Source organism: Pavona decussata, unplaced genomic scaffold (genome assembly GCF_977016875.1).
Source record: "Pavona decussata unplaced genomic scaffold, jaPavDecu1.1 SCAFFOLD_11, whole genome shotgun sequence".
In the NCBI taxonomy this organism is placed as follows: Eukaryota; Metazoa; Cnidaria; class Anthozoa; order Scleractinia; family Agariciidae; genus Pavona; species Pavona decussata.
The window spans coordinates 2695001-2710229 of record NW_028145434.1 but is presented as its reverse complement, the minus strand read 5'-3'; the positions used below and the strand labels follow the sequence as shown (position 1 = coordinate 2710229).

Genomic DNA, 15229 nt, shown 5'->3' with positions numbered 1-15229 from the left:
TACAAGTTTTTCGATTATCGCAATTCTTCCAAGTCCGCTCCCTAAATTTCTCGCCGAGGGCAGCAACAATCATAATGATCAATATAATGACAGTTTCAAACCCTTCATGGCCACGAATAGCGGCATTAGTTAGGAATCACAAAGTCATGAAACAGCACTCTTGAATCAACAGTGCAGATAGCACTGAAAGAAATTACGTTAAAGAAAAACAAGTTACTTGAATTGAAATTGCAAACATGTTTTTCTACTTAAAATGAACTGATAAAAATGCCAAGCTGATCAATTAGAATTTGATGATAAATAGCTTTATGAGATTATTCTCGATAAAATTCCAGTTTATTAGATCGTATGAATATTATCACCTCAGATATTTATTTAAGGTTGAGACGAAAACTGGATATTTTGTTGTTGAAACGTGGGCACTTTAAACCGTTGGTAAAACCAGCTAGTATTTTCGTATTCCTCTTCTGAATATTTTAGCAGCTGAACATTTTTGTAAGGATGGAATCTTGTCTCATTGATTTTTGAACTGCTGATGCACTTCTAAAAATTCCATCTGCGCTAATATGTCACGACTCAAGACAAAATGTGTTATCAATATTAATAAGAAAAGTAATTTTTTTCTTGTTGGCGTGAGGACCTTAAAGAAGCGCACATTTAATCCAAACGCATGTGCCTGTTGAATGAGTCACCCCAAAAAGTGCTGTCGGCCAATAACGGAGCTGTAAAATCCCAAGGATCAACTATAAGGTAGGGATTCAATTATGACTGTTGTTTAGTTCATTTACTTACTCACCGTGAATATTACTATCCACCCACTGTTCATAGTTGTCTTCGTTACTCCTTAATCGTCGAGTCTTCCGTGCCCATACGGAAAAACTGCATGAAAGAAAAACAAAACAATTAAACGAACTGAATTTTAAAGACTTTGGTCTGCTTGGTACACATGGACATTTACCGCATGTTTTAAAAATAGGTACGCAACACGCACATGTGTCTACTGCAAATACTTGTGGAAATAAACTAAAAAGTGAAATCCTTTGATGCAAAAATTCTTATGTCAGGCACATCTCGAAGAGAGACAAGGTTAGGTGGTTCTATCCTGGTGATATTTTACATGTTGCGCCTTTGCTGTTTAATGCCTATAATCCACATGTTTAAACTTTGGATGTTTGGAATCGAAAAATTTCACACCTTTTCGATTCAAATGATCATTTGATCCAGTTCTTGAAGAAACAAGGAAGTTTAAATTCGCTATGTAAGCTTGGTTCACACTGTCGAAATAAAGAAAAGATCAGTTTTTTCTTTATGCTGTTATGCTCATGTCATTATGTTGCTGTGTCATTACGATATGTTGTTTAACTTGATGCACAAATTGTTATTTCGCATTTGCGTGACTTCGCCCTTATGTCGTTATTTCACAAGTGTGAACTGGGCTTAATAAAACCACTAACAAAAAAGTAAGAGCCCAAAAGAGCGACAAACGAATATAATATTGATCGCCGCTATAAACATTGATTGCTTTCATATAAACAGCCCGTCAGAAATAAAGGTTTAAATTTTGGCCTGAAACTTGCTGGTTGTTTATCGATTTCTCGAACTGTTGTTTTGAGAAGTTGGTTGAAAACTGTGGGATGTTTATCGATCTCATCGAATTTGTCGGCCCTTCAAAGTTGGCTACTGTTCAGCAAGTAGCAGTATCTAGCCACAAAAAAAATGAAATTTTTATTCATCAAGTGTAGACGTCGAAAAACAAGCTGACATCAATGTTTGAATTGAAAGAAGACGAGCCGAGTGTATTTTTGTAGCGCTACAACTCAGTTAGTAGGGATGATAATCTTAGTTCATACAGTTGTGGCGTCAGCAGGTCAGATATTAGTGGAGCTCGTTTTACAGTCTGATTGACGGTTTAACAATAAGCACAGATGTGAAAAAAGGAAGAAACAAACACAAGGAAGAAGTCTTTAGAAAAGATGCAGGATAATGTCATCACAGCTTTAGCTTACATGCATATCAAGAAACCCATAATTTATCAAGATGCCAATATCTGCACATGATCCTAACTTTAAAAGAGTCGATCTCTCAGTGACCAGAATAGTATTCCTTGCAGGTTCTAAATCCTTTATGCCTATTAAAACATACTATGAAAATTTACGACGGGCGAATATAGAAATATTCAACTTTGATCGCTTCTCTACTGATGAGAACTTGTAATTAGCAAAATAAATAATTAGCGTGCAAACTGTTCATGAAAAATGGCGTTTACAGTATAACTGGCATATTATAAACATACGAAGATAGTATAAGAGGTCTTTTTGTGACGCTATGGGCACAAACGATCTAAGTAACATTCGAGGTTAGATAACAATACTTAAACTTGAAAAGTCACGAAACAAAAAGTTAAGAGACTAATAATTTATGTAAGGTACACGTTTTACTTGCCTAGCCGCACAGTGTTCAAACAGTTGAGTATTGATTTGGAGACGGTAACCAGCTGTCCTTCAAGAATGATGTTTTTAACTAGTGGTCCTTGCTCTGATAGCGCTTTCTGAAAAGGAGAGTGGCGTTTCCTACTGTAACGAACAACACGAAACACTTCAAAATACGGGTTAACCAGTTTCATTTTATCTTTATTACGCGTGACGCCATTTAGAACTGCAAGCTATAATGCGTATTTCAGGCTTTTTTTCGGTTATCAGTTTTCTGTGACGCCGCTGTAGCAATTAGGTGCATATATTTTTTTAAAATTAGTTTCCGCTTCTTGCAAATTATCAAAAGGTCTCCACTCCTTTCTTTATGGTCTAACGAATCGTTTCAGAAAAAAAGAGTTTAACCTTAGGGAAATAAATAATTTAACGGCCAGTTTTCTTTAGCAGTCATCCAGCGGGCAAATGCAAGTTAGGCCCCCTGGTGTACCGTTTAAACAGCAGTTGGTAGTGCCAAACGCAGCAGTCGATTCGGATTCGCTTCAGTAGAACACAAAATTTAATACCTTTCAAAAACAACATCAATTTCAAATTTCTCAGTAAGCAATTGTTAGTTACTAGCAGAGTACTGAAATGACCGAGGTCAACTGATTATCCAGTGTCACTGATGACTTCGAATAAACGTTCTATGCTTTCTTTCTAACGCCTGAGAAATAAAGGCCTTCACAGCCCGACCGCAACCCTTGTGGGCAAAGGACACTACAGGAGCTGCTTTTGTTTTTGTAGTCCGGCCTTCCTCGAATAAACTGATTAGTTAGAGAACAATGAAGAAAAAATTGTAATTTTTTATATATATAATGTCACTAAATGATTCAGGAAGATGATATTTATGATCGCAAACTTTCATCAAAATTGTGCATATTTCGTTATTAGTTTGCGTCACATTCTGGATCCTTTAATTGTGCCTGTACAATGATGGCCACATCAAACACACACACTTATATTAAAAAACTATAACAATATTATAAATAAACACTTACTTGAAAGTTTCTGACTAGTTCCCTCCCTTCACGCAAACGTGACTAGGATATAGATTAGCACGCTCGGCTGTGCTGACTGAACTGATATACTCAATGGACTGGATTCAAAAGTAAGCTTCGCTTTTACCAACTCTAAACGAGTAACCAATTCAAGCGAATTCACCGATATCACCGATGAATTTGGAGCATGCTGTGGTCTTACGTATCAACTGTGAAAAGACGAAAATACTTATTTAGGTTAAAGTCAACCCCCACAATTGTACACAAAGATGTAATTAGAGGAACTTAAGTTAAGAAAAAGCAGTAAAAATTTTTGGGTGTTCACTTTGCGTATGATAAGATCCTTCGACAGAAACTGAACTTCACAAAGTCATGTAACAACATTTGTGAAACAACAGTGATAGCACTAATGAAATAAATGACGTTAACGAAAAGACAAAACTTGCAAATACAAACGTGTTTCTTTACGTTATTGAAATTTACATAAATGCTAAGCTGATCGATTAGAATTTCCGAAGTTTCATGATTTTATTCCTGTTAAATTATGGTTTATTAGTTTGTTCGGAAGAAATTAATGAAATCGCCTCAGATATCTGGATTTGATCGATTGAGACAAAAAGTGATCTTTTCTTTGTAGAAATGTGGGTACTTTCAACTTTGTTGCGCCTTGACTGTTTAATGTTTTATATCCACATGTCAAAACTTTGGATGTTTCCAATCGTATTATTTTCACACCTTCTCGAAACCTATGATCATTTGATCCAGTTCTTCTTAAGAAACGAGACTTTAAATTCGCTATGGAGTGGAACCACTTACAAAAAGCTGTTTAGCGGGGAAACGTACAACAGGCTGATATAATGTTGATCGCCACTATAAACTACGATTGGCGCCCGATAAACACCCAGCCGGCAATAAACAGGGAACAGGAATTTATCTTGTCATCATTTTGCAAAGCCATCCTCTTCGTTATGGCTCGCTGAATAGCCTTGGTGAAGTTAACGGATTCCATGAAACAATCTAATTGTTACAAGTTTCCGAGGGGGGCTGATTTGTTCCGATTTTTGCAATTCGTCTCGGCCCGGCCGCTCCCTTATTTATTCGCCGAGGGCGACAACTACCATCATAATCCAGTCAGTGTTAAGTCCTTTGTTGCCGCGAATAGCGGCTTTAGTTAGAAAGAATCTTCACAAAGTCGTGAAACAGCGGTGATAGCAGTGGAATAAATCACGTTAACGAAAAGACAAGTAACTTAAATTGTGAACACAATCGTGTTTCTCGACTTAAAATATGAAACTGACAAAAATGGCAAGCTGATCGATTAGAATTTGATCATGAAAAGCTTCTTGTTAAAAATTCCAGTTTATTAGTTCGTTCGGAATATAATCACCTAAGATATTTGGAATAGATTGAGACGAAAACTGGACTATTTGTTCAGTTGTTGCTGAAATGTTGGTACTGTAACCCGTTGGTAAGACCAGCTAGTATTTTTTTATCCCTCTTCTGAATATTTTAGCAGCGGAACGTTTTTGTAAGGATGAAATCTTAATTGTCTTATTGATTTTCGAACTGCTGATGCACTTCTAAAAATTTTATCTGCACTTATATCTCGCGACTCAATACAAAATGTTTTATAAATATTAACAAGAAAAGTAAATTTTCTCTTGTTGGGTTGAGGGCCTTAAAGAAGCGTACATTCAATCCAAACGCACGTGCCTGTTGGATAATTCACCACAAAAAGTGCTGTCGGCCAATAACGGAGCTGTAAAATCCCAAGAATCGCCTACGAAGTAAAGATTCAGTTATGACTGTTGTTTAGTTCATTTACTTACTCACCGTCAATATTACTATCCACTCAGTGTTCATCGTCGTCTTCTTTCCTCCTTACTCGTCTTCCGTGTACAGACAGACAAGCTGCATGAAAGAAAAACAAACCAATTAAACGAACTGAATTCTGGTCTGCTTGGTACACTTGGACTCATTTAGCCTATGTTTTAAAAATAAGTGCGCAATACGCACATGTGTTTACTGCAAATTAATTTGTGGAATAAACTAAACAGTGAAATCCTTTGATGCCAAAATTCTGTAAGTCGGATGCATCTCGAAGAAAGACAAGGTTAGGTGGTTCTATTCCCGGAGGATTTGACGTGTTGCGCCTTGACCGTTAAATGTTTTATGTCCACATGTCAAAACCTTGGATGTTTGCCATCGTATTATTTTCACACCTTCTCGATGCAAATGATCATTTGATCCAGTTTTCCTTAAGAAACGACATTTTAAATTCGCTATGTAGTCGAATCATTTATGAAAAACTGTTAAGCGGGGAGAAGTAAAACAAACATATATAATATTGATCGCCTCTATAAACTACGATTGGCGCCGGATAAACACCCTGCCGGCAATTAATTATAAGACTTCGGCCTGAAACTTGTTGGATGTTTATCGATATCTCGAAAAAAATTTTTCGATATGTCGGCCAGAAAATGTTGAGTGTTTATCGATTTCATCTTTATTTTGTCAGCAGTTAACACTTTAAAAGTTGGCTACTGCTATGCAAGTAGCAGTAGTCTTAAAAATGGGCATTTTTATTCTTCAAAGTCAACACGTCGAATGATGAGATGATTAGTAAAGTTTGTATTGACATGCAACGCACAAATAAAACGTTCGTTTCTGCATAAATATCAGCTATAAACAAGTGGTAACTAGCAGTAGCAAAAAGAGAACCAGAGAGACAATTAAGCTTTTCGTGAAAAAATGGAGTTTATATAATTGGCGTCTTATGTACGAAAAATTGGTTAAACTTGAAAACATTTTTTTTTAGCTTCAGGCGCCGAGGGAAGAAGAGGTGTTATGTGCCACTGGGTATAAACGAGCTAAGGAACAGCAGAGTTTGAATAACAATACGCAAACCCAAAAGGTCACAAAACAAAGGGTAAAGGATACTAATAATGTAGGCAAGTTACACTTTAGTTGCCTAGCTGCCCAGTGTTCAAAGATTTGAATTTTGTTTGGAGACGGTGTCCATTCGAGGACGGTTTTAACAAGTGGACCTTGCTAATTAGCGCAATATAAAGTTTCCAATAATGTTTCTTTTTTTCTTTTCTTTTTCTTAAAAGAAGAATTTCGTTCCTTGTTACACAACGACCAACATGAAATTCGGACCGAATAAGAGGTTTCACAACGCTTTAAAATACGGGCTAAACAGTTTTATTTTATCTTTCTTACACGAGTGCTAGTATTATATAGCTATAAACGCGTGGGTCTCCACTGAGGAGCGGCAAGTCATGATGATTATGCTAATTAATACGTGTTTGGCGGACACGAGGTAAAAACGCTTACAAAAAACTATAACAACAATATTAGTAAAAACTCAATCAAAAGTTTTTTAATGATTTCCTCCAAAGTTAAACTTTACTACTTGATCTTTGATAATCAGCCTCAGCAACTCGTAATGTACACAGAACTCAAAGCCCTAAACAGCTGTCGGCTTAAAAAACGGAACATGGAAAACACGAAAACTCTGTCATTAATTCATTTTGCGGAAAGATCAGTTTTCTTGAAAGATCAGGTTTTAATAAGGGCAAATTAAAGTAACAGCCCACAGGTAGTACCACGCGCGTCGATTCTGATTCGCTTAAAATACCAATACCTTTCAAAAACAACGTCAATGTCCTATGCTTACTTTTCAAAGCGTAAGAAATAAAGACTTTCACAGCCGGCCACAACCCATGTCCTTTTGTTCTGGTGGTCCTTCCTCGAATAAACTGATTAGTTTGAGAACGACGAAGAAGAAATTGTAGTTTTTTTTATTATATCATGTCACCATGCAAATGTATTTTTATCACGAAACCCGCGTGTCTCTACTGAAACGGGACCCGAAGCTCTGCGTGACGTCGCACTAGTTTGCTGGCGAGATTGACAGGAGATAAAATGATAACTGCTAATGTGGGATAAATTGGCCACAAAGTGACGCTTTTCTTTCACCCGACATCAAGAAATCGATATAATAAACATCACGCAATCTCTTAAGCAAAGGTGGGGTTAAATATCGGCAAAGAGCCAAGTCATATTAAAAGGCAACAAAGGCCTAAAAAGAAAGGCCAGAGCATGGGGAGGGGGCGGGAAAAATATATCTTCTACAGTACCGGAAATCTGTGTTCGGATGTTAACACGATGGAAATGAAGGCGAGAAGGACCACGAGATAAATTGATCTTGCCTATAACTTCGGTGTTATTAGATATGACCTCATTTCATTGGCTTAAGTTCTATGATTGACAACGCTCCTTGCCCCATGCAACGGCACACCTAAATACTTAACTATCACGGGCCTCGAGATAAAATCACATTATGCTTATGTCATAATGTTGGCCTTTTTTAAAAAACTAAATCACCCAGGAAGTCGTGAACTCAAGCCAAACATCATTGGCCAAAATTGTGCATCTTTCGTTATTAGTTTGCGTCACATTCTGGATCCTTTAATTGTGCCTGTACAACGATGGCCACATCAACCACACACATATTAAAAAACTATAACAATACTATAAATAAATACTAATTACTTGAAAGTTTCTGACTGATTCCCTCTGAAATTAAACTTTAGAACGTGATCTCGATAACCAGCCTAAGCAGCTTGTAATGTGCACAGAACGCAAAGCCCTGAACAGCTGTCGAGTTCTAAAAGGGACATGAAAAACACTAGAACTCATTAATTCATATTCGGTGCAAAGATCGGCTGGGTAAGAGGCAACGTTAATCAATTTTCCTGACAGATCTAGTCTTATAAAGTAAAAAAAAGAACAGCACAAAAAACTATCCTTATCAAGAGAAACGTTTTTGCTTTTCCCCCCTCTTTTTTCATTTTAATATGGCAACAGCTGCTGGCCTAATAAGTTGAATAATCTTCATTTGTTTTTGATGATGAATTTGAAATTTTATCATGGGGGCGATTGTTTCAAACTTTTAATTTTGGTATTAGTATTATTTTAACAAGAACATGTTGTAAACATTTATGATGTTCAAGATAGTTACTCTTCATTTACAATCCCGCTTACCATGCCGTATTAAACTGGTAATTCTTGGCATTTTTGCCATTGAGCGCGAATGAGAAAAAGAAAAACAGCTTGCTTCACGCAAACGTGACTAGGATATAGATTAGCACGCTCGGCTGTGCAGACTGAACTGATATACTCAATGAACTGGATTCAAAAGCAAGCTTCACTTTTACCGACTGTAAACGAGTAACCAATTCAAGCGAATTCACCGATGTCACCGATGAATTTGGAGCATGCTGTGGTCTTACGTATCAACTGTGAAAAGACGAAAATACTTATTTAGGTTAAATTCAACCCCCACACTTGTACACAAAGATGTAATTAGAAGAACTTAAGTTAAGAAAAAGCAGTAAAAATTTTTGGGTGTTCACTTTGCGTATGATAAGATCCTTCGACAGAAACTGTACTTGGCAGAAAACATTTGTTCAATTAAATGTGACACACAATGTGGAAATAGAGGAATTTAACAGTTTGGGGTAGATTCCACATTGTCAAAACGTTTATTATTCCAGATAAGGCATGGAAGTAACAAAGAAAGCAAATTATATCATATTTAATTTCATATGGAAAGCTAAAGACAAGGTAAAACGATCCTTCCGATAATATGCTCCATTACTGGCTCTCCAGTCTCGAGCAACCCAAAAAATATCTCTTAGTCCGTTCTTGGATTTCAGTAAGGCCTTCGACCACATAGACCATACCATTTCGGTCTCCAAACTCGTTCATCTCGGCTTCCGTTTGTTCCTCATAAGATGGATTTGCAGTTTTCTAAGTGGTCGTCGCCTGCAGGCTGTCAAACTTAGTCATGTGATCACCGAGTGGCTTCCGGTCCATACAGGCGTACCACACGGGTACGGCACGAAGCTTGGCCGCATTCTCACCATAATCAATGATTTGGCACTACAATCACCGCTGCACTTAAGTCACTGGAATATGTTGATGATCTAACTATGTCCGATGTTTTCACTCCTGGCAGTGTATCATCCTTGCAAGGCGACCTTGACAGTATCTCCAACTGGGCGTTAATAATTTAATAATTTTATTATTTCTATAGCGCAAAATTCATCAATATATGATCTAACGCGCAAACAGCAACAACAGCATGCACCCCAATCCTAAAAATTGTAAGAGATGCTCATTTGCCCTCTTAGAATCAAAACAGACCTACCAGCATCACTTGTGAACAACCGCCCTCAGGATGTCGTCTCTGTCCACAAAGTGCTTGGAATCACTATGTTTAATACAATGACGTATGACGTCTATTTGACGCTTGTGCGTTTTGTCCTAAAGTATTGTTGCGTTCCCTGAACAACAAGCATCACAACCTATCTTAATGATAACATTGAACGTGTTCAGAAACGAGCACTGCGTATTCTGTTCCCAGAGAAGCACATGTGCAAATGTTACCCGCCTTGATGTCAGGAAGGAAAGGCTCTACCTTAAGGTGTGGCATAACGTTCAAGCCCTGGCGTATTCGCGACTCCAGCACTTACTTAACCTCCAACGCGCACCATAGCCAACCGTATAATTTACGTAATACGAAAAACAGATTCTTGCCTAAATGTAGAACAAAAAGGTTCAAAAAGAGCTTTCTTCCAGCAATATCGTACAGACTCAGTAAGGGTAAAATATCTAAAATTAAGTAGAAACATTTCAATTAACCGAAATTATTGTAATATATTTTTTTCATGTTTGTATTCCCAGTCCCTTTCTATCTATATCAGACGTTGTAAATTTTCAATTTCTCTGTAGACGCGTTGTAATTCACTTCTAGGTGCGACTATGTGATATATAATAAACCATCATTACTAATGATGCTTGCTAATTAGCGCAATATAAAGTTTCCAATAATGTTTCTTTTTTTTTTTTTTTCTTTTTCTTAAAAGAAGAATTCCGTTCCTTGTTACACAACGACCAACATGAAATTCGGACCGAATAAGGGGTTTCAAAACGCTCTAAAATACGGGCTAAACAGTTTTATTTTATCTTCATTACACGAGTGCTAGTATTATATAGCTATAAACGCGTGGGTCTCCACTGAGGAGCGGCAAGTCATGATGATTATGCTAATTAATACGTGTTTGGCGGACACGAGGTAAAAACGCTTACAAAAAACTATAACAACAATATTAGTAAAAACTCAATCAAAAGTTTTTTAATGATTTCCTCCAAAGTTAAACTTTACTACTTGATCTTTGATAATCAGCCTCAGCAACTCGTAATGTACACAGAACTCAAAGCCCTAAACAGCTGTCGGCTTAAAAAACGGAACATGGAAAACACGAAAACTCTGTCATTAATCCATTTTGCGGAAAGATCAGTTTTCTTGAAAGATCAGGTTTTAATTAGGGCAAATTAAAGTAACAGCACACAGGTAGTACCACGCGCGTCGATTCTGATTCGCTTAAAATACCAATACCTTTCAAAAACAATGTCAATGTCCTATGCTTACTTTTCAAAGCGTAAGAAATAAAGACTTTCACAGCCGGCCACAACCCATGTCCTTTTGTTCTGGTGGTCCTTCCTCGAATAAACTGATTAGTTTGAGAACGACGAAGAAGAAATTGTAGTTTTTTTTTATTATATCATGTCACCATGCAAATGTATTTTTTTAAAAAACTAAATGACCCAGGAAGTCATGAACTCAAGCCAAACATCATTGGCCAAACTAGTTCATCTTTCGTTATTAGTTTGCGTCACATTCTGGATCCTTTAATTGTGCCTGTACAACGATGGCCACATTAACCACACACATATTAAAAAACTATAACAATACTATAAATAAATACTAATTACTTGAAAGTTTCTGACTGATTCCCTCTGAAATTAAACTTTAGAACGTGATCTCGATAACCAGCCCAAGCAGCTTGTAATGTGCACAGAACGCAAAGCCCTGAACAGCTGTCGAGTTCTAAAAGGGACATGAAAAACACTAGAACTCATTAATTCATATTCGGTGCAAAGATCGGCTGGGTAAGAGGTAACGTTAATCAATTTTCCTGACAGATCTAGTCTTATAAAGTAAAAAAAAGAACAGCACAAAAAACTATCCTTATCAAGAGAAACGTTTTTGCTTTTTCCCCCTCTTTTTTCATTTTAATATGGCAACAGCTGCTGGCCTAATAAGTTGAATAATCTTCATTTGTTTTTGATGATGAATTTGAAATTGTATCATGGGGGCGATTGTTTCAAACTTTTAATTTTGTTATTAGTATTATTTTAACAAGAACATGTTGTAAACATTTATGATGTTCAAGATAGTTACTCTTCATTTACAATCCCGCTTACCATGCCGTATTAAACTGGTAATTCTTGGCTTTTTTACCATTGAGCGCGAATGAGAAAAAGAAAAACAGCTTGCTTCACGCAAACGTGACTAGGATATAGATTAGCACGCTCGGCTGTGCAGACTGAACTGATACACTCAATGGACTGGATTCAAAAGCAAGCTTCACTTTTACCGACTGTAAACGAGTAACCAATTCAAGCGAATTCACCGATGTCACCGATGAATTTGGAACATGCTGTGGTCTTACGTATCAACTGTGAAAAGACGAAAATACTTATTTAGGTTAAATTCAACCCCCACACTTGTACACAAAGATGTAATTAGAAGAACTTAAGTTAAGAAAAAGCAGTAAAAATTTTTGGGTGTTCACTTTGCGTATGATAAGATCCTTCGACAGAAACTGTACTTGGCAGAAAACATTTGTTCAATTAAATGTGACACACAATGTGGAAATAGAGGAATTTAACAGTTTGGGGTAGATTCCACATTGTCAAAACGTTTATTATTCCAGATAAGGCATGGAAGTAACAAAGAAAGCAAATTATATCATATTTAATTTCATATGGAAAGCTAAAGACAAGGTAAAACGATTCTTCCGATAATATGCTCCATTACTGGCTCTCCAGTCTCGAGCAATCCAAAAAATATCTCTTAGTCCTTTCTTGGATTTCAGTAAGGCCTTCGACCACAAAGACCATACCATTTTGGTCCCCAAACTCGTTCATCTCGGCTTCCGTTTGTTCCTCATAAGATGGATTTGCAGTTTTCTAAGTGGTCGTCGCCTGCAGGCTGTCAAACTTAGTCATGTGATCACCGAGTGGCTTCCGGTCCATACAGGCGTACCACACGGGTACGGCACGAAGCTTGGCCGCATTCTCACCATAATCAATGATTTGGCACTACAATCACCGCTACACTTAAGTCACTGGAAGTATGTTGATGATCTAACTATGTCCGAAGTTTTCACCCCTGGCAGTGTATCATCCTTGCAAGGCGACCTTGACAGTATCTCCAACTGGGCGTTAATAACTTAATAATTTTATTATTTCTATAGCGCAAAATTCATCAATATATGATCTAACACGCAAACAGCAACAACAGCATGCACCCCAATCCTAAAAATTGTAAGAGATGCTCATTTGCCCTCTTAGAATCAAAACAGACCTACCAGCATCACTTGTGAACAACCGCCCTCAGGATGTCGTCTCTGTCCACAAAGTGCTTGGAATCACTTTGTTTAATACAATGACGTATGACGTCTATTTGACGCTTGTGCGTTTTGTCCTAAAGTATTGTTGCGTTCCTTGAACAACAAGCATCACAACCTATCTTAATGATAACATTGAACGTGTTCAGAAACGAGCACTGCGTATTCTGTTCCCAGAGAAGCACTACTTTGATGCTCTATCATGTGCAAATGTTACCCGCCTTGATGTCAGGAAGGAAAGGCTCTACCAGTAAGGTGTGGCATAACGTTCAAGCCCTGGCGTATTCGCGACTGCAGCACTTACTTAACCTCCAACGCGCACCATAAGCCAACCGTATAATTTACGTAATTCGAAAAACAGATTCTTGCCTAAATGTAGAACAAAAAGGTTCAAAATTAAAGAGCTTTCTCCCAGCAATATCGTATAGACTCAGTAAGGGTAAAATATCTAAAATTAAGTAGAAACATTTCAATTAACCGAAATTATTGTAATATATTTTTTCATATTTGAATTCCCAGTCCCTTTCTATCTATATAAGACGTTGTAAATTTTCAATTTCTCTGTAGACGCGTTGTAATTCACTTCTAGGTGCGACTATGTGATATATAATAAACCATCATTACTAATAATTATGAAAGTAAATATATTATAATGAGAACCCTTCCCAGAATTCTTTGCGCCTTAATATAGCAAATGCCAAAAAACTTTGTCATTTGAAGCCAGGGAGGATACCACAGAACATGAAAATAACACTTCCCATAAAAATATGAATCATACCAAAGTTAGAATGATGACGTCATCCTTAACGCGACCAAGCTCAAAAGCGCTTTTGAACGGTTCCAAAAATGGACATCTATCAAATTGAAAATAACCAATGTAGTCATGAACACTCTTTGAAAGGTTTTCATTCTCAAACCTTAACGTTACAACGGATTTTTCTCAGGAGCCAATGGGAATCGCAGAAAAGCCTGACACACTTTTTTAGCCCATTATTTTCTGAGTGATAGAGTGCAATTTATGTGAGGGCTTGTAATTCCGTTTCAGTGTTACAGGGCTACAGTTTATGACCTTCATGGTGATAAACAGTTTTCTAAGATTTCTATAAAAAAAACTTGCATCTTTTTTTCTTGTTGTTGTTTGTTTGTTTGCTTTGTTTTTTTTCGTTTTGTATTGAATCTTTTTAGGAGCACCCGCGAAGTTTTGGTTTAGCCTTTGCACTGTGTTTGTAGCATAAAATTATCTTAGGATAGTTGTATTCTTCTGAGGTATCGGATGCTAGTTAATCGCAGGATAGCCCACAGTATTTTGTTAGGTTTCTTTTAAGACTCAAGTGTATATCGTGTATATACACTTGAGTAGAGGAAGACACTGTGACGTAATATTAGTTTCTTGACCGGGAAATAACACGATTATACTGAGATGCAATTTATCGCGTTATGTCTATTGATTTTGTTAGGGTGTAGAACAGATGTCAAATATTGCTTTTCCACAGAGGAAGCTGATGTTTGTGTCACAAGTAGTTTGGCCCGGTCTTACATACAGTTGACAATACCGCGTTTTACTGATCGAGGGGTCCTGTTAATCATACGCTAAGTATTGATCCGCGCCTGGCTAATGTTGTAAAAAGCGTTAGTTTGGTATCATAATGCTTCGGGCATGAGGGAAAGCAGACGGCCTCGTGACTTTTTAATTTAGGACATATCCGGCTTTCGGCATCTTCTGGTTTGTTTTCAGTACACGTTCAGAAATATTCACATCAAGTAAGGAACGTGAACATTGCTCTTCTTTTCCCTCTAGACACCGACTTGATAAGAATGCGCAAAATGGAGACTCGAGACAACATGAAATAAATTCATTTAACGCACACTTTTTACTGGTTGCATATTGTTCAGAAAACGCGTAACTGTAATCGCAAATCCTGTAAATACAAAAGTAATAAAGTAAACTCCCAGAGAACCATAACTAACCGAATAAAAGCCTTCAACTTATATATAAGCCTTATCAGCTAATCTGGCCCTAATTTTTTTCTCGTCGCGTTTACCCTTGTTTTTGATAGTACGATCAGTTTTCCTATTTGCTGTATGTAAATAAGGAAATTCAGTAAACTTTACCACTTTCTTTTTAATCACCTTCACGTGCATTAATTACATCATCGCATACAAAGAACTACCTATTAATCCTTATATTGTGAATTTGATGATTAACTTTTATTCAGGC

General features: G+C 37.1%; 1 protein-coding gene and 1 long non-coding RNA gene across 1 annotated transcript in view; one reads left to right on the top strand and one right to left on the bottom strand.

Moving 5' to 3' along the window:
• Positions 1 to 15229, top strand: part of LOC146488192 (uncharacterized) — a 256677-nt gene that overhangs the window by 125585 nt on the left and 115863 nt on the right.
• LOC146488194 (uncharacterized) overlaps positions 1 to 15229 on the bottom strand; it is a 140109-nt gene that overhangs the window by 87691 nt on the left and 37189 nt on the right. The window lies entirely within an intron of this gene.